The sequence below is a fragment of the Micromys minutus genome (assembly GCF_963924665.1).
Source record: "Micromys minutus genome assembly, chromosome: 5".
NCBI lineage: Eukaryota > Metazoa > Chordata > Mammalia > Rodentia > Muridae > Micromys > Micromys minutus.
This window is the reverse complement of record NC_137974.1, coordinates 7,515,995-7,540,220: the sequence shown is the minus strand read 5'-3', so window position 1 is coordinate 7,540,220 and position 24,226 is coordinate 7,515,995.

Here is a 24,226-nt window from a genome sequence, read left to right as displayed (position 1 = left end):
ACTCCTCCATTGAGACCTCATTAAAAAAATTTATTGAATAAAAACGTGGTGATTGTGATACAAAAATATATTTGTGCTAGAGAAGATTATATTGGTCAATAATGTAAACACATAAAAACAATGTTCCTGTATGCATGAATTCATACCACAGGTGCAGTGACCAAACACAATCTGTGGGACCTATAAACATGGAGTCATTTCAAAGATATAGAATTCTGTATATGTACATACAAAACACAGATATATACTGAATATTTATAAAAGTACCCGAAAACATTTCACCAAGTATCTATCAGCCAAAAGAATATGTAGTTTAAAGTTTTTTTTTAAATAGAATACTTTATAATAAAATATACAGACTTGAGCTGTTGAAAAATACTATTTGTTTAAATATCAAGCAAATAATATCAAATATAAACTTTAAAAAATTGGTCATAGAAGAAAAGGTCTGAATCTTCATAAAACAATTCATTATGAAGCTCAAAAAGAAGGAACACTAGAATGTATATGCCTCAGTCCTTCTTAGAAGGTACAATAAAGCACTCACAGGAGGAAAGTCAAGGTTAAATAGAGGAGCATGGCTTGAAGAAAAAGATCTTTCAGAGGCTGGGGATCCACCACATATGCAGCCACCAAACCCAAGAACTATTGCTGATGCCAAGATATGCTTACTGGCAGGAGCCTTATATGGATACTTCCTCAGAGGCTCTGCCAGTTCATACAGATACAGTTGAGGATGCGTGCAGCTAACCATCAGACTTAACACAGGTCCCAAACGAAGGAGATACAGAAAGGACTGAAGGAGCTAAACGTGTTTGCAACCCCATGGAAGAACAACATTATCAACTAATCAAACCCTCCACAATTCCCAGGGACTAAAAACACCAACCAATGAGCATACATGGAGACTCATGACTCCAGTTACATATGTAGCAAAGGATAGCATTCTCTGGCATCAATGGAAGAAGAAGCCTTTGATCCAGTAAAGGTTCATTTCCTCAATATAGGAGAATGCCATGTTGCTGAGGTGAAGAGGGTGGTTGGGAGAAGGAGCAACTTCATGGAAAAAAGTGGAGGGGGAGGGGAGATGGTAGTGGGGGCAAAGGGTATAATATTTGAAATGTAAATATAAAAAAGATCCAATAAAACATAAATAAATAAACAATGAATGTTCAAAGATGAGTACCTTTAATTAAATTCCAAAGTAGAGAAGTATAATTTCAGAATTTAAGTGTCATAATAAGAAATGTAGATCAAGTTAATGACATAATAAAATTTAGTAAAGGGAATGATAATTTTATTTATGTCTGCCTTTGTATGAACTGGCAATTATATGGTATATGTGAATATATGTGTGTGTGTGTATGATAATTTTATGAACTGAATGTAGATGACTGTACCAGTTCACTTTATAACTCATTACTGCTACATTAACTTTCATGTACTTTTATATGTGATACATTTAATGATTAATAAAACCTAAGGAGAGATTCAGGAAGATTAACTGAATAAAAATGTTCTTTAGGCTTGTATCTGTGTTTTGTCAATGTACACTACTTGCTATTTTATTAGCAGGAATGTATTTTTGATGGAAAATGTAATGTTTTGCAGAAAAAAAAAGAAATAATGCAAAACTCATTCTATTGGGTTTTTTTCCTTTCCTTTTATTTAGAAAACACCACCCTTCTGAGCTTTTGCTCTCACACACATAAGGAAGGACTGCTTTCACTCATTTACTATAATAGTATTGAAAGTGTCAAGCCCCTCTATCTTTACTTACTGTGTAAAAGGTAAACGTTTTATCTTATGAAACATTGAAGTGCAATCTCAAGTGTTTTCAGTTATTTACATTTAAATACAGCCTTTTATATTAACCACATCACTGTGCATACACTTCTAAGGTAATGCCTCACTGAATATGCCAAACTGATCTAACATCCAAAGGTGGTTTAGCAGGAGAAATAGGATTCACTATTGTTTTATTTGTTTTAAATGTATCTAAGTTAAATTCCCAAGTTTATTGGGAGAAACTGACAGGGGAATGAGAAGAAGAGATGTTGAAAGGAAGGTTGTTATTAAAAAACATTTTCCAGTTATCTGACCTATGCAAGCAGTTTGTTACAACTGCACTATAGATTATGTGTTTTCCCCGAATGTGCTTTGTTTGCAATTCAGAGCAGAAGCCACCTCTCTCTGGGCACAGGAAGCACCAGCCCAGGATGAGGTGGAAGGTTACTAGGTTACCTCTTCCTCCTGTGCTTGTATTTTTCAAGTGTCTTATGAAATCCAGAGTCTATTTAAAGTTTATTTCATGGGAATGGCACACGTTGAGTAATGATGAATGGGGTTTTGCTCGTGGTCCTGATTGTTTTGTAGAAATACACCACTAAGCTTCAATCCTGCAGAAATGCTCTAGAAAAATGAAAGTGATTCTGGGCATCTTAACATGATGCATCCATATTAGGGTACAAATGGGAATCAAAAACTTTTGCTATGATGTATGTATCATTGCTTTTGTTGAAATGTGACATGATAGGGATCTAATATTCTATATTGTCATGGAAACTACAACAGAACATTGATTTATAGTGGTGTCTATTGGTATACCTAGTCATTGTCTTATTTTTATGTACATTTAGAGAAATTTTCCAAATTGTTGATTAATCCTCACTGATCATTTTCATGACAAATAATACATGAAAAAAACGTTGGTCTAAACTGTCTAATTTCTTTTGTAGGCGATTAGTTTTTGGCTGTTTGTTTGTTGATTATTTTTCTAATCAATCATCAATTTTCTAGAAAGCCCATGCTCACTTGGATCAAGATAAAGAGAGCTTAGGAGAAGATGGAATGTGAAAAATCTATGTGAAATATATTTGAATATATTATATATGATATATGAGATCTAGGATCCAGATATGACTGTAATGTGATATTTCTTTAAGTAACTGATAGATTTCACTTAATTTTTGATTTTCACTTCCATTTATTTCCATCTATTTGATAGTCACTTATATTAAATTGGTGACTTACTTGGCTATTGTGAGGACTACCAGAGTAAACATGGAAATCGAAGTGTGTCTCCCCATCTTGCTACTGTCTGGCTGAACTAGATTCATTTGAGTTTGTCCTCAGCAGTACCTACAGTGTATTTTGTGAGGTTCTATATTCATATTCATCCAGACATTCCATTCTGATTTCTATTTTCCATAATTGATGAATTAATTTATACATAAAATTGAACTGTTTTAGGGTTTGTTTAAACCTTCATCTTTGCTAGAATTTTTTTATTTGTATCTTCAATAATAGACATTCATAATACAATCTGGTTTCTTCATTGGAATACTTTTTTTCTGATATACATATATATATATATATATATATATATATATATATATATATATATATATATATATATATATATAATCTCTAATATATATTTTAAATAATATATATCATACTCTAATATATTTATATATAATATATGTATTAATAGAATATTATATATTATTCTAATATAATATATATATTAGAAACTAATCCTTCATCTAATGTGAAATAATCAAAACTTTTTCCTTACCCTTTGCTAACTTTCTTTGCCTGTGTGTCAAACTAACTTATATTCACCAGATGTATTTGTTGTCCTGACACTTAATAGTGAATATATGCACCCTATCTAGGTGTTCCTAAACTTTAGCTGGCTGGTTTAGTGCAGTTGGTCTGGCTCAAATGCTTCTCATATATGACTCACTCAGTCTGGCTTCTCTCAGCTTCTCATGGAATTGCTTTGTTTACCCTCAAACTATCACAGGCAATTTGTTCTAATGTTCTGGCTTCTTCTTATTCTCTGCCTTTACTGCCTCTGCACAAACTAATAAAGGCACTCAATTTCATGGCACGTCACTCATTTATCTCTACTCAGATAAACTTACCGATTCTATCTACTTGTTCTGCTCTTAAGTTGCCCTTCCTGCTTGTACTCTTTTCTTGAGAATTGAGTATATTTAATCTCTGACTCATTGTGTTAAATATTTTTTCTAATACATCACTGCCTCTCAATTAGTAGTCACATTCAAACTTGAAAATGGCTGCTTTCCCTTGTGAAGTAACTTTAGCTCCATTGTTTAGGATTAAAGGTATGTACTAGGGGTGTGTCTGTAGTCCAGTCAAAGCGAATAAAGTATGGCAATCCAAGCAGATCACAGGGACCTAGTTCTTTGGATGTGACCCCTTGTCAGTGAAACCATATTACAGAATTAAAACTTCTCTACACTTGTCTAAGCCCATTGATTGATATTTGTAATTATCTCCTTAACTAATGGGGTTCTTTCCATAAATTACATTCCTATGCTTAGAATGTGAAGTGTTCTCCTTATGATTTCCTCTGCATTAAAATGATTACATTATACATTGTTCCCTTTGGCTCATTCTGAATTAATATTTTTATACAAGGTGAAAATAAGTCTATCAGTTCACATTTGAAAATATCATTTGACCAGTATCATTTCTTATAGTACTTGTTTGATGAATATGTTTGATATATTCTTATAGAATCAGGTATAAGTTGTCATATAATTACATTTGTTTCTTCTAATATATTTCAGTGTTTTTTCCTCTCTGTGTGTCCTTCTCTGACTTCTCTGTCTGTGTGTGTTTGTGTTTGTGTCTGTGACTTTATCTGTATCTCTGTCTCTCTCTTTTATGTGTTTGTGTATGAGTATCTGTCTGTCTCTTAGCCAATGTGGTGATGACTCTATACCATAGATTGACATGAAACAGAGTCATTACTCTGACTTTATAGCATAGATTGACATAAAACATAGATAACCTCATTTGATTTCTTTTCTGCCTATTCTTGCACTAAATATTTGTAGAGTTTATGAGGGTTTTTATGAAATTCTTCCAATATAATTGAAGAATACATTAGAATTTAGAAGGAGTTGTTTCAGTTTTATGTGTTACATTTGAAATATAGCCAGGTCTACAATATCAATTTTGTTGATTTTGTGCATGGGCAGTAATTTCATCCTCTCTGTTCTTCTTCAGTTCTCACTCTAACATTTTAAACCTTAAACATACAGGGTTTATTCATATTTGTATGCTTTTTATTTTACCTCCATGCTAGGGCTTTTCATAGTTTCATACACTTTTAAAACCTTTTTAAATATGATGGTTTTTATTGAATTATTTTTTAGCATGTTCATCAAATTTGGGAAGGCAACTAATTTTATGACCATAACTTAGAGGAAACTATTTTTCAGTTTTGATGATTTTATGATAAAATTTTTAGGGTCTTTTACATATAAGGGTACATTATCCAAAAACAGGAAAAAATTTACTTCTTTCTTTCCTACTTGTGTAATTTTACTTGTCTTAGTACTTTGGCTAAGAATGCAAATACTTTATTAAACAATAATAAACATTGAACCTACTTGTTTTTACTGATTTGAGAATAAATCTTTCTTTTATAATCTATGGCTAGTATAATACTGGCTATGAGCTATTAAAAATACTTTTCAAGATGGGGAATCTCTATTATTCTCTAATTTCTCCAGGATATGCATCTGCCTAGACTTTGTCAGGATTAAAAAAAGTAACATTTACAATGATCATGTAATGGTATCTGGCTTTGAGTTAATTTGTGTCCTGTATTATATTTATTAGTTACTCATGATATGTATTTCTTCATTGCTGAAATGAGGCCAAAATGTTCAGAGGGTATCACATATTAGTGTAAATTTCATTTATCTGTAAATTAAAAAAAAAAAAAACTTTAAACTTCATGCTTATCAGGCAAATTTGGAGATATATTCCCTGCTCTTTCCTTGCTGTGTCATTAGGCAGTTTGAATATATAACAAGCATGTAAATAACACTAGCATTCTTATTTTTACTTTCATAATAATGACTATAATGTATATTTTCACCAACAATATATGCAGTCTTTATTTCCTCTACTTTGTGTTATGTGTTTTCCAATTTAATAATGTTTATTTCTAGTATGTAAGAAGTTCCTACATTGTCACATGATTTATCCTCAGGAGATTTTGCTTTTTTTGCATCTCGACAAGAAATTCATCTTAGAAGAGGAACTACAATTGAGTAAAAGTCTCCATCATATTGCTTGTGGGCAAAGCATTGTGATTTTAACATAATTAATTTTGTGTTTTTTTTAAACTTGCAATTGATTCTTTGTGTAAAACCCATCATGAACCCTAATCCCACTTATCTCCTTATCCTTCCATATTTGACATCTCCCTTGGTAACCTTCCCATCTCAAAAGAAAACAACATTAAAAAGAACAATTAAAAAGGGTTCAAAAGATGCTGTAGAAGCTGAAGTGTGTCTGGAGTGTCACACAGTAGAGCAGTTAACCCAAATAGCTTTACTTGCAAATGTTCATTGCAAGAAGTGATGGGTATGGCTCCAGCCATCTGCCTTTTGATACATGATGAATGCTGGTTCCTCACTGGAACTCCTCTCAGATTTCTGTGTCATGGATATCGTACCGCTTTAGCTCTGTAGGAACAACACCTTCAAGTGCTCCAGAAGTTCATAGATGTGGTAGTCATTAGGCTTGCCATCCCAAAGCCCATGATATGGGCCTGGTGATAACTGTGCTCTTCAGCATACCACTTGTCCTTTATCCAGGCCATATGATCCAGCTCTCCAGTACTGTCTGGCTAGGTTAGAAGCTAGGATGGCTTCTAAGGCACTTGGGACCAAAACTCCCACACCCATGTCATTAAGGTTAGTTTTACTCTGCTTTCAAAGTGTGGTGCTAGACCTATTCTACCAAGTTACCAAATGCTGCTGCAAGAGAGGTGCATGACCACTTCTCCAGCTCTAGTACTTAGCAGCCAGCTCTCTTCAACTCTAGCCCTAATGATTCAGGGTAACAGACCCAGATGTGACCCTCAAAGCCAAGGAGGCTGTGCCTTCCGGTGTCTTCAGCAGACACACATAGCAGCTACTGCAGCTGACATGTAGCTCATGGTACTTTTCTTGATCAATAACGGTTTTATGTGTATCAAGACTAGTGTGAACAGTGCCAACCATGAGCTTGTTCTGAGTTGTATTCTGATCAGGTGAATAAGCAGTGGGAAGCAAGCTTATACACAGTTTTCATTATGTCTTTTGCTTCAGTTCCTGCTTCCAGATTTCTGTAGTAAGTTTCTGTTCTGTCCTCCTTCAGTGACAAACCATGACCTAATATTTTTTAGTATGAAATAAATCCTTCTTCTGTTAATTTGTTTTTGGTCATGATATTAATCATAGCAATACAAACTCTAAGAAGAGAATATTACTCATTCCTTCACTTTGTTTCTTTGCCTATTTAATTATTTGTGAAAATTTCATAATGGTGAGTATGATTATGTATATTTTCAAAAAATATACTATATTTTTGTTTTAGGAGTTCCTATTAAATTCTAAATATTAACCCTTTGTGAAATATATAATTTTTCAATATTTTATTACACTCAATAGGTTGTTTCTTTACGATCTTAGTCAGCCCTATGGACATAGGCTTTTCAATTAGACATTAATGATTGCTGCTTTTATTCCTGTGTTTCAGCATCTTGTTCACATAAAAAAGTTTTCATATTTCAGCTGTCTGAAATACTTCCCCTATAGTGGCTTCTAGTAGTTTCTTAGTTTCACATTTTATTTTTAAGTATACATTCTATTTTCAGTTGATGTTTTTAAACCAGTAATCCTGGTTTCATTTCCCTGGAAGTAAAAGTCCAATTTTCACAGCTTCATTTATTGTAGTCTACAATACTGCACAGTGTGTTGTTGAAAATTTGGTTGGCTGTGTGTACATGCATTGTTTACTGAAAACATTTTGTGTTGGCCAAATATGTATGGACATGCTGCCTGCCTTTAAGTATTGCTTGTATTTTGAATGAACTCCTTTGAAGAAAACTGATTTTTTTTTCGCAAGTGTTTGTCAGTTGGAGAGAGCTCCTTTGCTATCGATGGGAACCGATGTCTACTTCCCCATCTCAGTCATAGCATTCTATCTATCTTCAACCTATGCAGACCTATCCGTGTTCTGTTTTCTATGTGTTCAAATGCCCATTTGTCTTGTTATGTCTTAAAGAGGCTACATCCTTCATATCATCTTATTCCATTATCTTTAACAAGTTATCTGACTCTTCTTTAACATTTCTTAAACCCTGAGGATAAGGTTTTCATAAAAAAACATTCCATTTAGTCCTAAGTGATCTAAAATCCCTCATTATCTGGACATAATACATAGTAGAATTACCAGAAAGTTTCTTGGCTGTGGATAAAAGAAGCCCTGAACTATGACTATGATAGAATATTATTATGAATAAATTTCTTTGTATATGCATTTAGTTGTATTTGTTTTTCCTCTAGATCTTTAGCAAATGAGTCACAGGTTTTTGGACAAACAAGCAGTTTCAGACAGGGCTTCAACCTCATGCAGTGAGTCTTATACACAATGTGATAGTAGTCAGTCACTCTCCACAGCAATTGCTCAAGTGTATCATGCAGATATGGCCCCATTGTCAGAGTTTGTAACTGGTTTGATATTTATTTACCTTTCTATCATTTCTCTACTAGCATGCTGAGTTCCTTCCACTATGGTAAATAATATTCCCTAGGTGTGGCTTTGTTAAGCACCAGCTTGACTCTTCCATTTTCAATGAGATATGTAGGTGGTATCTTCAGTAATAAGACCCTATAATCATTTCGTTGAGAGCAACCTAAAGCTTCGATAATAACTTGTGATATTTACATGGTTTCTTATTTTCTTCTGATGTTTCTTTTTTTGTTTCCTGTATGTTTTAAAACCAATGTTTTGGAATTTGACCATTTCTTTGAAGTATGCTTTGAAGTCAAGACAATAGAACTGTTCGGTATTTATTTATTTATTTTTTTATGATTATGTGTTTGACTGTTTTTTTCAAGGCTCCATAAAAATTTAAGATGGTTTGTTTTAGTTATTTGTGTTTTCATAGAGACTTCACTAAATTTATGTCATAATTTGGGTATTAAAAATCACATAGTAATATTTTTATACTACACAAACAAAGTGACTTGTAATTGTGTTCATGCATATATGTGTATGCATGTGTGTGTGTGTTTATGCATCTGTGTCTGTGTACGTGTGTGTTTGTGTGTGTGTGTTTATTTCCCTGAGAAACATTTTTTCCTGTTCAGTTTAGAATCATCTAGCAAATCTACATGTAATTATTTGAAGTAATACAGGTCAATGTAGCAAATTGTAAAATGAATGTATAATGAGTAAAAATTAGATTTCAAAGTGTTTTTCATATTCTGGAGATGCTTCACTTGCCTTGTAACAGATCACAATGACTTTATAATATCTTTAAATGCATTATGTTCAGTAACAAGTACTAGCTGTTTCAAGTGTGATCTGATATGTAGTACTTTAGACCAAACCAAAAGATAGTTTTAGATTCACACAGTACAAGATAAAATAAAATAAAATAAAAAAATGTTCATTTATAATTTTTCTGCAAAGTTCTCACTTTTCAACTTTCTAGAGTTAAAGCTGAAACAATGACTAATGTTTGATATTTTTATCAGTTTTTATTGAAAATTCAGAGATTATTCCAACTCACATAAAATTCAAACTTGTTTAAAAAATCATTCTAAATTTGCTTTTTTGTGATTTTTTTCTTTTATTTCTCAGTGAATTACTCTTCTGCTATCATTTTTATAAGCTCATCAAAAGGCATGTCTCCCCCACTGTGGATGTAATGGTTCCATTTGAATACCAGGTTTTGCTGGTGTTCAGTATTGCATTGCTGACATTGCAATCAAGTTTTGTGCCAGGTCAGACTCATCAATTTTTTTTATCTTGTCTCTCTTTATCTCAAAGACTAAATACTGTTCTACTAACTTCATATCCCCAAATATTCAGTGTTCTCATTTAACATCATGTGCACACACACACACACACACACACACACACACACACACACACACACACACAGAAACAAGAGAAAGAGAGAGAGACAGACACCCAGACAGACTGACAAACACACACACACACACACACACACACACACACACACACACACTTCTTTCTTTTGAACAGTCCTTACTTTTAATGGGCTATGATCCACCAGGATTAAGTTGAAGAATGTTATGTTCCAGTTGAAATTTTCTGATCTTATTACTTCTTAGGTATTGAGCATAGGTGTACCAAAGCTATTTTCTCAACTACAGCTGGAATAAAAATCATTTTAAAATGCACATGTAAAATCACCTGATTGTCTCATAAATGCCAAAGAGATAGAGACTTTGAGATATTCAATTCTTTACACATAGTGGCTATCAAAAAGTTGATTTTTTTTTCTTTTTTAAATTTTTTTGATTTTATATTATTTTATTGGCTGCTTTGGATTAAGATTTCTTTACAGTGTCACCATAAAATAAAAACTATCATGTCTAAACAAAAAACAAACAAAACAAAACAGCGTTGGCCCTATAAGGCCATTGGGATCAACTTAAGCTTCAGAAGATGTCTCAGTCCCACTGTGCCCAGTCAGCTGTGGTTAACTATGCGTACACTTGTACACTTGGTCAATATGAAAAACCTTGTCCCTGCTATATAATTAATATTATAAAGCAATGTCTTTAATTCTTATTTTTTTCACTTTTTAATTCTGTATTGTGTTATAGAAAATTTGAAAATCCTGAAAGAAAAAGAAAATAGCACTCATAAGGAACTTTTGGGGAAATGTGATACAAAGTGCAGATGATTCTTAATAAATTAACATATACAAAAAAATAACTAGTAAATGAAAACTTTTATGTTACTTAACAGCACAAATTATAGAGTCTACTCCCTAAAGGCTTAGGGTTCTGAAAGATTCAGAGTTCTTTCAAATGTTCCTGATTCCTCTCTGACGATTCTGTTGCTAGAACTTTTATAGGCACAAAACATTAAATCTTCATCATATTTGACGTTCCAGAGACCACAGTATTAATTAAATTAACAAATCATACTTTCTCATGGTTTAAACACACTAAATAGTATCTGTGTTTATGTTCTGAGATTGTCATTATAGGGTTTCTTTTATTGGCTAAGAACTATTCAAACAAAAATACAATTAGTTTAAACATGATAAATGTATTCAGGATTAGTGTTATGTTTCTTATCAGAAAATAGTTGTTTTTTTCAGTTAGGAAAAAAGATAAAAGTGCAATTTTTGATTAATTTCAACAGTCTTCTTGATAGGGTTGGTTTTTGTAGGTGGAAATTCAAACAAACACTAGCAGATATCTAAGCCCAATATTTTATGCTCATGCCTTTTTCAACTTTATATTTGAGTGTAGGTTAATTTTCTAACAGTTGATTTTTATATATTCGTGTGCCTATATTAACATAATAATATTATCCTTTTACAAAACCCTAAGCATCTCTATCAAGCATAAAGAAAAAGAGAAAATTAAGTATTGAAACCTCAGTACTAAAAGAATGATTTTTTTAAATAGTGCAGAGTAATTGTTAATTCTTTACTGTCACTTAATGATCGAGTGATAGTAAGGCAGGTATAATTAGAGCTGTCACTATTGAGTTCCACATATGCATTGCACAATGAATTTAATTTACATTTTTCTTTCCCTGCTTCTGCCTTCCATCACCACTGGGAGAAACTGAACCACTTGACTGCTGCTGTGGCAAATTGGATTCTAATAAGGATGATGCTTTGGTACTTCTTGTTTTTGCTAAGACACAACCACAGTATTTGAGAAGAACTCACCTGGGCATTCATTCAACAAGAGATGTTGGTAGGAACATAATATTTTCCACATTTTGATATCTCAGTGAATGTGCTGCATATAAAGAGGATCAGCAGCTGGATTGTTTAACTCAAAAATGTGCTTGTCATTCCAAACTTAGGTGAGGCTGTCTAATCTCTATGCATGTAGAAATCTTAATCTCTGTGTTTCAAACTGGTATTTTTCAAAATAAAATGCCGTTCACTGTAAAATGAGAACATGGACTTTAATACGAAGATACTCTCCTGAACAAAAGATACCAACATTGTGGGTCCTCACAACACATTGTTTAAATAATTGATAAGGAATCAATCTCTAACCTATAAACAATTAAAACTGAAGCTTTTTTTTCCAGCCAACTATTTCTCAGAACTGAAACTCAGTAGCTGTTAAAGGGGAAGATAACTAATAAATATGCAAATGTAGGATGCATAAGTGCATTACAAAGTAAATTTAGTTAGTTTTACCCTCTAGTGAGCAGCCCTATCTGAAAATTTCCAATCGAGTTTATGATCTTTATAAAATTCCAAAGCTCTTTTTTGATTACCTTCTTTGCATATCACAGAAAACTATTAAATAGTTCATAAAATAAAAATATGAAAATGTTAAACTTGCAGATAATGACAAATTAGATATCAAATTTCAATATAAAATTTCTGTTAGCCTCTAAATAATAGAATAATAAGAAAAAATTGTAGCTTAATCAATAAACCAAATTTTAAGTTAAATATAAAAGTTCCTGAAACACATCTTATTAACCAATATTCAAATGGAGAGATATTAATAGTATATGGGGCAGAGGGTTTCTCTGGTTCTGTTACCTCCCTTCCCCTAAGTGAACAGCATAGTTCAACCTCAGTAGGAGAGAATGAACTTAGGATTAATATAACTCAATGTCCCAGGGCTGTGTGTTCCCCAGTTGGAAGCTGTTCTCTTTTTTGAAGAGAAGAGGAGGGCATGGTGATAGGAGAGATTTGTAAGGGAGTGGTATGGAAAATAGGAGAGATAGAGGCATGATTGGAATATTTTTGAATAAATAAATGTCTAAAATATTAAAAAGTATTTAAAAGAGACTTAGGACTGTCTAACCTACACTGGGACCTACAACATGCCTGCAGAGAGAGTTGATTACCCAAAAGCACACTCACTCCTAAGCCCATAGGTGAGCCTCCACTTTATCTCTACTGACTATCTAAAGACAGACCAGCCAGGAATTCACAGGGCACAGGAATGACAGGGCAGTCTGAGATGGGACGCTTCTAGTCTCCATCTTTTCCCAAAGCTAAGAATTTTCCACTGCCATTGGAACCTAAAAATTTACCACAGAGAGCTGATGACCCAGAAACAATCTTATCCCTAAGCCCACAGGCCTACAGGCCCACAAGAGGAGCAAGATCCAGTCAGAGACAATAAGACCAACCAACATCACAGATAACATGTCAAGAGAAAATGTAAACAACCTAAAAAACAGAAACCAAGACAAACCGGCCACATGAGAACTTGGTTGTCCCACCACAAGTAGTGAATATCCAAATGCAACAGGAAAACGATATTTGGACTTAAAATCATACTGCATGATGGTGATAGAGGGCTTTAAAAAGGACTCTCTAAAAGAAATACAGGAGAACACAGGTAAACAAGTAGAAGCCCTTAAAGATAAAATGCAAAAATACCTTTAAAAGGTACAGGGAAATCCAACCAAAGAGGTGAAGGAATTGAACAAAACCATCTAGAATCTAAAAATGGAAACAGAAAAAGTAAAGAAATAAAAAACAAACGAACACAAAACAACAACAATAACAACCCTGAAGATAGAATACCTCAGGGAGATCAGGAGTCTCAGATGCAAGCATTACCAAGAGAATACAAGAGATAGAAGAGATAATCTCAGGTTCAGCAGATAATATTAAAAACATTGACACAATAGAGAAAGAAAATGCAAAAAAAAAAAAAAAAAAAAAGGGCCCCTAATCCAAAAGATCCAGACAATCCAGAGCAGAGTGAGAAGACCAAACCTAAGGATAGTAGGTGAGGAAGATAACTAAGATTCCCAACTTAAAGGCCCAGTAAATATCTTTAACAAAATTAAACAAGAAAACTTATCTAACCTAAAAAAAGAGATGGCTATAAATATACACAAAGCCAACAGAACTCCAAAGAAATTGGACCAGAAAAGAAATTTCTCCCTTCAAATAGTCAAAGGCCAAAGGCATGAAACAGAGAAAGAATATTACATGCAGTAAGGGAAAACAGCCAAGTAACATATAAAGGCAGACTTATCAGAATCACACCAGACTTCTCAATGAAGACTATGAAAGCTGGAAGATCCTGGGCAGATGTCATACAGATTCTACGGGAACACAGATTCCAGCCCACCCTACTGAGTCCAAAAAATTTGTAATTAACATATATGGGAAAAACAAATTACACAATGAGAAAATCAAATTAAAAATTTATATTTTCACAAATCCAACCCTACAAAATAAAAGATGGAAATCTTAAACAAATGGAGGGAAACTAGACCCTAGGAAAAGCAAGATAATGATTTTCTTGCAACAAACCCCAAAGAAAAAAAGCACAGAGACATAATTCTACCTCTAACAACAAAAATAACAGGAAACAGCAATCACTATTCCTTAAAATCATTTAATATCAATTGACTCAATTCCTTGATAAAAATAAATAGAATAACAGACTGGATATATAAACAAGACCAAGCATTTTGCTGCATACCAGAAACTCACCTCAGTGAAAAAGTCAGAGTAAAAGGTTGGTAAAAAAAAAAAAAAAAAAAAAAAAAATCAATCAAATGCTTCCAAAATACAAACATACTGAAATAACCATTCTAATATAAAATAAAATTTATTTTCAAGCAAAAGTTATCAAAAAAGATAAGGAATGACACTTCTGAATTCGCAAACCTGAACATCTATGTTCCAAATACAAGAGGACCCACATTCATATAAAACGCTCTACTAAAAATCAAAGTGTATATTGTACCACACAAAATAGTAGTGGGAGACTTCAACATTCCTCTCTGATCAATGGACAGATCATGGAAGCAGAAAATTAACAGAGACAGAGTGAAGAAAAAAACAAAAACAGAAATTATGAAACACATGATTTTAACAGACATCTAACGAACATTTTGTCCTAAAAGAATACACCCTCTTCTCAGAACCTCACAGTTCCTTCTCAAAAATTGACAATACACTCAGTCCCAAAACAGGAGTCTACAGATGTAAAAAAATTGAAATACTTCTATCAATCCTATCAGATAACCATTGACTAAGATTGGTCTTTACTAACAACAAAAATAATGAAACACCCACATATACATGGAAGCTGGAAGCTGAACAATGTTCTACTCAATGATGAATTGGTCAAGGAAGAAATAAATAAATTAATTTAAAAAATTTAAATTCAATAAAAATGAAGGCACAACAAACCCAAACTTATGGGATGCAATGAAAACAGTGCTAAAAGAAAAACTCATATCTCTGAGTACCTCCAAAAAGAAAATGGAGAGTGGATACACTAGCAGCTTTACAGACTCCTGAAAGCACTAGAACAAAAAGAAGCAGATACACCCAAGAGGAGTAGACAGCAGGAAATAATGAAACACAGAGCTGAAATCAACCAAGTAAAAACAAAAAGAACAAAACAAAATGAAAAGTATCAACAAAAGCAGAAGCTGATCTTGTTTGATTTGTTTGAAGACAATCAACAAGATTGATAAAACTGTAGCCAGACTAACTAGAGGGCAATCCAAATTAACAAAATCAGAAGCAAAAGAGGAGACATAACAACAGAAACTGACAAAATTCAAGAAGTTATAAGATCCTACTACAAAGGCCTATACTTAACCAAACTGGAAAATATAAAGTAAATGAACATGTTTTTAGACAGATAACAGGTACCAAGTTAAATCAGGATCAGGTAAACAAACCATCTATACAGTCCCAAAACTCCTAAAGAAATAGAAGCATGCAGTAAAAGTCTGTAAGCCTGAAAAAAAAGCCCTGGATGAGATGGGTTTAGTGCAGAAGGCTATCATACCTTAACAGAAGACCTAATATCAATACTCTCCAACCAATTCTACAAAATAGGAACAGAGGGAACACTACCAAACTCATTCTTTGAATCCGCAATATGCTATTACCTAAAACCACACAAAGACCCTACAAAGAAAGAAAACTTCAAACCAATTAACCTCATGAACATTGATGTAAAAACACTTAATAATATTCTTGCAAACTGAATTTAAGAACATATAAAAACTATCAAAAAACATAACCAGGTTACCTTCATTCCACGAATGCAGGGATGGTTCAATATATGGAAAGTCAGCAATGTCATCTACTATATAAACAAACTCAAAGAAAAAGACTTTAGATGCTGAGGAAGCATTTGACAAAATTCAGCACCACTTCATGTCAAAAGTCTGAGAAAATTCAGGAAATCAAGACTTAGACTTAAACATAGTGAAAGCAATATACAGCAAACCAGTCGTCAACATCAAACTAAATAAGGAGAAACTGATGCAACCTCACTAAATTAGCAACTAGACAAGGCTGCCCACTGTTCCCCTAACTATTGAATATAGCTCTGGAAGTCCTAGCCAGAGCAATCAGAGAGCAAATGGAAGTCAACAGGATACAAACTGGAAAGGAAGTAGTCAAAAAATCCCTATTTTAGATCATATGATAGTATACATAAGTGGCCCCAAAAATTCCACTAGAGAACTCCTAGAGCTCATTAACAACTTAAACAAAGTGGCAGTATATAAAATTAACTCAAACAAATCAGTAGCCTTTTTCTGCTTTGAAGGATAAAGAGGGTGAGAAAGAAATTAAGAAATTGACACCTTTCACAATATTCACAAATAATACAAAATACCTTGGTGTGACTGTAGCCAAACAAGTGAATGATCTGCATGACAAGAATTTCAAGTTTCTGAAGAAGTAATTTCAATAAGCTTTCAGAAGGTGAAAAGATCTCCAATACTCATGGATTGGGTCAATGTAGTAAAAATGGCCATCATGCCAAAAGCAATCTATAGACTCAGTACAATCTGCATGAAAATTCCTACTCAATTCTTTATAAAATTAGAAAGAGAAAATTTGGAAATTCATTTGAAATAACAAAAAACCCAGGATAGCAAAAAAAAAAAAAAAAAAAAATCTGAACAATAAAAGAACAACAAGAAAACAGCATCCCTAACTTCAAGCTGTTAAAAAACTCCTATCGTGATAAAAAAAAAAAAAAAAAAAAAAAGAACATGGTATTGGTACAGATATTGGTAGGTAGATCAATGAAACAGAATTAAAGACCCAGAAACGAACTTACATACTTATAATCACTTAATTTTCATAAAGGAGCTAAAAATATTCTAGAAAAAAATACAGCATCTTCAACAAATGGTACTAATTCAACTTGCAGTCAGCATGCTGAAGAATGCAAACTGATCCTTTATCTCCTTGTACAAAGCTCAAGTCCAAGTGGATCAAAGATCACCACATAAAACCAGGTACACGGAAACTAATAGAAGAGTAAGTGGGGAAAACCTTAAAACACATAGTCATAAGTAAAATTTTACTGAAGGGAACACCAATGGCTTATGTTCTAAGATGAAGAATAAACATATGGGAATCACAAAATTGTAAAGGTTCTGTAAGCAAAGGACACTATCAAAAAGACAAAACAACAACCAAAAAATTGGAAAAGGATCCTTAGCAATACTACATCTGACAGTGCTCTAATATCTAATATATACAGAGAACTGAAATAGTTAGATTCTAGAGAATCAAATAAGCTATGGAGCTAATCAAAGAATTGTCAACTAAGGAATACCAAATGGTTGAGAAGCACCGAAAGAAATATTCGATATCCTTATTCATCAGAGAAATACAAATCAAAACAACCAAACTCAAGTGGCAACAGATGCTGGTGAGAATGTAGAGAAAGAGGAACACTTCTCCATTATTGGTGGGACTGCAAGCTGGTACAACCACTCTGGAAATCAGTCTCATGGTTCCTCAGTAAATTGGACATAGTGCTATCTGGAGAATCAGCTATATCACTCCTGGGCATATACCCTAAAGATGCTCCAACATACAACTAGGACCCAAGCTCCACTGTGTTCATATCAGCTTTATTTATAATAGCCAGAAGCTGAAAGGAACCCAGATGTCCTTTAGTAAAAATGGTGATTTCATGAAATTCATAGGCAAATGGATAAAACTAGAAACAAACATCCTGAGTGAGGTAAAGCAGTCACAAAAGAACAAACATGATATGTACTCACTGATAAGCAGATACTAGCCCTAGAAAGCTCTGAACAGCCAAGAAACAATTCATAAATCTTATGAAACTCAAAAAGAAGGGAGGCCAAAATGCCAATGCCTCAGTCTACCTTAGAATAGAGAACAAATCACCCAGGGTCAGAAATACAGAAACAAACAGAGAAGCAGGGATTGAAGAAAAATTCCATAGACTGCCTCACCTGTGGATCCAGGCACAATTGCTGATGCCAAGAAGTGCATACTGGCAGAAGCCTGATATGGATGCCTCCTTAGAGGCTTTGCCAGAGTCATACAGATACAGTTGAGGGTACCTGCAGCTAACCATTGGACTGAGCCTGACTATCCTTAAAGCGGAGCTGGAGAAAGGACTGAGGGAACAGAAAGGATTTGAAACACCATGGGGATAACAACATTATCAACCCACCAAACCTTCCAGAACTCTTATGGACTAAAATACCAACCAATGATCACACATAGACCAGTTGCATATGTAGCAGAGGAAAGCATTGATGGCATCAATAGGAGAAGGTACCTTTTGTCCAGTGAGGGCAAGTTCTCCTAGTTTAGGCAAAAAGACAGGGAGCTGAAATGGGTGAGGGAGGTTTTAAAATAAGCATCTAAAATTGAAGGAAGTGAAGGGGGATGGCAGATGGTAGTTAGGAGTAAGGAGATAACATTTGAAATTTAAATATAAAGATATCCAAAAAATTATCAAATAATAAATAAATAAATAAATAATTTTATTTAAAAACAAAAAAAGAGAGAAAAAAGGAATCTTGATAGAGCTTGACAGCACACTTGAAAGCTGTAGAAAAAATAAAGCAAATATACCCAAGAGGAATAGAATACAGGAAATAATGAAACTCAGAGCAGAAATCAGTGAAGTAGAAACACACAGAACTATACAAAGAATCAACTAAAGCAGGAGCTGGTTCTTTGAGAAAATTAATAAGATAGATAAACCCTCAGCAAGACTAACTAGGAGGCACAAAGACAGTATTCAAATTAACATAATCAGAAACAAAAATGTGCACACAATAACAGAAACTGAAGAAATTCAAAACATTAACAGATCCTACTAAAAAAAGCCTATACTCAACAAAACTAGAAAATCTGGAGGAAATGTTCAAGTTTTAGACAAATAATAGATACCAAAGGTAAATGAGGATCAGATAAGACATCTAAATTGTCCCATATCCCCAAAATAAACAGAAGTAATCATCAAAATCTCATAACCGATAAAGCCCAGGATCAGAGAATACAGAATTCAATCAGACCTTCATAGAAGACCTAAAACTAATATTTTCCAAACTATTCCACAAAATAGAAACAGAGGAACACTACTAAATTAATTCTTCAAATTCACAAATAACCATATACCTAAATGTCACAAAGACACTACAAATAAAAGAGAATTTCAGACCAATTTTCCTCATGAACACTGATGAAAAAATACTAAATAAAATTCTTGCTAATAGAATCCCAAAACACATCAAAATGAACATTCTCCAATATATCAAAATCAATCAATATAATCCACACTGTGAACAAACTTGAAGAAAAAACCAAAAACAAATAAACAAATAAAAAGAACCACATGATCATCTTATTAGATGCTGACAAACCTTTTGACAACGTTCAACATACTATCATGATAAAGGTCTTGGAAAAATCACGCATTGAAGACCTATATTTAAACACAGTAAAAACAATATACTTCAAACCTTTAGCTACCATCTAACTAAATTGTGAGATACACGAAATAATCCCACTAAAATCAGGAACTAGACAAGGCTGCCCACTCTCTTCCTACCTGTTCAATATAGTATTGGTAGTCCTACCCAGAGCAATTAAAAACAAAAGGGATGTCAAAGGAATAATAAGTCAAAATTTCACTATTTACAGATGATATGACAGTAAACTTAAGTGACCACCCCCCACCCCTGCGCAAAAATAAGAAAACATCACAAGACCCCTACACCTTAACTCAAAAAAAAATTAGTAGCCTTTCTCTACTCAAAGGATAAACAGGATGAAAAAGAAATTAGATAGTTGACCTCCTGTACTGTAATCACAAATAAAATGAAACACCTTGATGTAAACCTAACCAAACTCATGAAAGAACTGTATGTTAAGAACTTCAAGTCTTTGAGAAAAAAATTAAAGAAGATCTCAGAAGATGTAAATATCTCCCATGCTTATGGATTGGTAGAATTAATACAGTAAAAATGGCCATTTTGCCAAAAGCAATCTACAAATTCAATGCAATCCCAATCAAAATTCTATCTCAGTTTTTCATAGGTTTACAAAAAGCAATTTGCAAATTCATTTGGAATAACAAAAACCCAGGATAGTAAAAAAAAAAATCACAAAAATAAAGAACTTCTTGGGTATCATCATTTCTGACTTATAGGTGTATTACAGATTAATTATGATAAAATCTACATAGTATTCATACAGAAATCTGCAGGTAGATCAACTGAAGACCCAGAAATAAACCCACATACCTGTGGTCACTTGATCTTTGTCAAAGGAGGTAAAAACATTCAATGGAAAAAAGAAAGCATCTTCAACAAATGGTGTTAGTTCAACTGGCAGTCAGCATGTAGAAGGCAAAATGATATATTCTTATCTCCTTGGACAAATATGTATATATTGTAAAATAAAGTATATTAAATATACAAAGCAGTAGTAAGGTTTAAGCTAATTTAATCTCTTATATATTTTTTAACTTTTTATTTATTTATTTATTTATTTTAAACTTTATTTTAAAAAACAAAAATAAAAAAAGAAAAAAAAATTTAAACATTTTTGCACAAATGTACACAAATACATTTTTGTCAGTGCTTGGCTTTTTTCTTTTTTTCTTTTTTTTTTTAAGGTTTGATACTCTACATTAAGGTCTTACTAGTTACAATGAGCAAAAAGTACATGTAAAACAGGATGTAACCCTGAATTAGTCAACGTTTTCTTAGTGTGTAAGGATTGAGCATAATGTTATTTTTTGTTAGTTTTGTTTTGTTTTCTTTTTTTCTTGAACTTCACACAGTCTGTGAGTTGTTTCTGGGGCAGTCTGAGCCTCTGGGGTTAGCATCCCACTATCAGTGACTGCATATTATGTCTGTTCTTTTGTGACTGGGTTATCTCACTCAGGATGATATTCTCTAGATGCAACCATTTTCTTAAGAATTTGGTTAAGTCATTGTTTTTAATAGCTTATACATTGTTGATGAAGAATATTATACCTTTTGATGAGGCTAAATCTTGACTATTTTTGTGTCTATTAAATCTCAATATGTCTGTGATTACAAACACACACACACACATAGAGTGAGAATGTTGCGCGGTGAAAGGGTCTGTTTTCTAAAGAATGCTGACATTGTTTAAAAGAATTACAATTGCAAATAACATATATATGTACCAATAATAGACAAAATATTCACGTTCCATCACAGACAGGAGAAGCAAACCTCTAAGAGGGAATGAACAACAGCCATATGGAATTTTTAACCAGTCCGAGAATCACTAGTCTGTAGGAAAGAAATCATGAGAAATAAGTTTCCTATCTCAGTTATTTACAAAGTGTCTCCTCAAATAAAAGGCTCTAAGCAGTTACAGTGAGGAAATTTTAGAAATGCAAATCATGTTTTACTTTTGACTAATATGGACATAATTTTATTTTGTAAAAATGTCTTTTCATGCTAATTTACATTTTACATTGTGTGTATATGTAAAATTATAACTGAAAATAATTCATACAAAAATATTTCAGAGGAAGAGTCCTCTTGAATCCTAATCTAATTTGATTCTCAGCACCCCTGTTGTACCTAACGACCACCTGTTAACCTCGGTTTCAGAGCCTTCCACACTATCTTTCAACATCATGCACATATATGTTGTTCATAGGCAATCATGCAAGAAAAATCAATGCATAGTAAAATAAAAATAGATAAAAGTATGTTTCAAAAGTTATTTAAATGGGAAGTAAGAAATACACTTGAATAAGTGATATACCAGCAAGCAATAAAACTATAAATTCTAATTTCATAATTATTGATATTTTTAATAGATCATGAAAGTGTTAAATGCAAACATACTAATTAGAATTATAGTAAAAAGAATCTGTGGAGATACTATGTAGGCTTAGATTTTGCAAACCTTCTTTAAAAAGGACTCACAAATGCCTAGACTCCCTTTTCTAACCCAGATACAGAGGTAGGAGATAAAAGATGATAAAGAGGAGAAGGGGATGTGGACTTCTTTAAAAGCAGTTTTGGGGCTGATCTAGTCTCCATGATCAGGATAACAGCAGTCTAGTTTAGTTGTTTCTGAATACTAAAAGTCCAGTTCAAAGAAATGTCATCACACAAAAGATCCGTAGCAGCAGCACAAAATCAGCAGAAATAACCAATCTACTGCTGACTTGGGATGAGTTATCAGGAGCAACAAAAACTATCCTGAATACCAGCAGTTCTCTGCCATGCCTGTCTCGATCAAGTAAATCAGCAAAGACAAGCTACTAATGAAGCCTGGCATAACCAACTATGCACATAGCCATCACTGCCTTTTGGGTCCTACTTAGACTCTCTTGGAAGATCACCTCTCCTCTCAAGGCTCTTGCTTCAGCAAAACATCAAACATCCACATCGCATGACACACAAGAGATTCCCAATTCAATCCTGCTTACATTTTTTTATCACATGAAGGAAAACAGTTTTTAAACTATCTTTAGTTGAGTCTTTATTGTGTGTAACTATGTCAATTAATAATTTGCCAACCAACATAAGTTTCCTAGGGTCATATGAAATACATGTGAGTAGTAGAAATTAAATTGAATCTCAGACTTCAAAATTTTTAATTTCTGAACTATTGTATTGAATAAAAGAAGCTAAAATTGCAATATAATCTACTCAACACATAAGACAAAAATTAGTATAAGTAAACTATAGACTCATTCTCATTTAAAATGGCGATGGATCCCTCTTGTGTGTCCATTAAAGAAGCAGATAATCAAAACACATGGAATACTAACACTCAGAAACTGCACTTGGTAGTAGACAGCGCATCTAACAGATTCATCACATCTGATTTATGGGGGCTTTTTTGATTTATGAAATGGTGCTTTATTATAGGTGGTCTGCTCTGTTTTTTGTTTGTTTGTTTTTAAAGGCTGGATAGTATGCATTGAAATCTTACTAGTTACAATGAGCATAAATTACATGTAAAACAAAATGTAACACGGAAATAGTCAAAGTTTTCTTGGTGTGTAAAGATTAAATATAATGATTTTTAAATACCAAGAATTTCCACAAGGCTGCATTCTTACCTTTTGAATTATTGATGATTTAAGGTCTAGGTGTACCACACTCTGAGAGGGTGCTAAACACTTATTTTTTTCTAAGAAGGACTGAGGCTTACACTTTTGGACTTTTTTATTCATATGTATATATATATGTGTATATATTGTGCTTCACATGGCTTGTTAGTTGTTTCTGGGGTATTCACAGCTTTCTGGGGCTAGTATCCAATTATCAGTGACAATATGTTATGTCTTCTTTTGTGACAGGGTTACCTCACTAAGGGTGGTTTTCTTTATGTCCATTCATTTACCTAGGAATTTCATAAAGTCATTCTTTCCAATAGCTGAGTAGTAATCTATTGTGTAAATATACCACAATTTATGTATCCATTCATCTACTGAAGGACATCTGGGTTCTTCTCAGCTCTGGCTATTAGAAATAAGGCTGACATGAACATAGTGGAGTATGTGTCCTTATTATATGTTGAAGCATATATCCTTTTTGAGGTATATTCTCAGAAGTAGAATAGCTGGGTCTTCAGGTAGTATTCTGTTCCATTTTCTGAGGAACTGCCAGACTGGTTTCCAGATTGGCAAAGGACACTGTCAAGAAAATAAAACATCAGCCAAGAGACTGGGAAAAGATCTTTTCCAGTCCCTCATCTGATAGAGGTCTTATATCCAATATATACAAAGAACTCTATAAGTTAGACTCCAGAGAATCAAACAATTCTATTAAAAATGGATTATAGAACTAAAAAAAAAATTCAACTGAGGATTAAGGAATGGCTAAGAAACAAGTAAGGAAATCTTCAGCATCCCTAGTCATCAGGGAA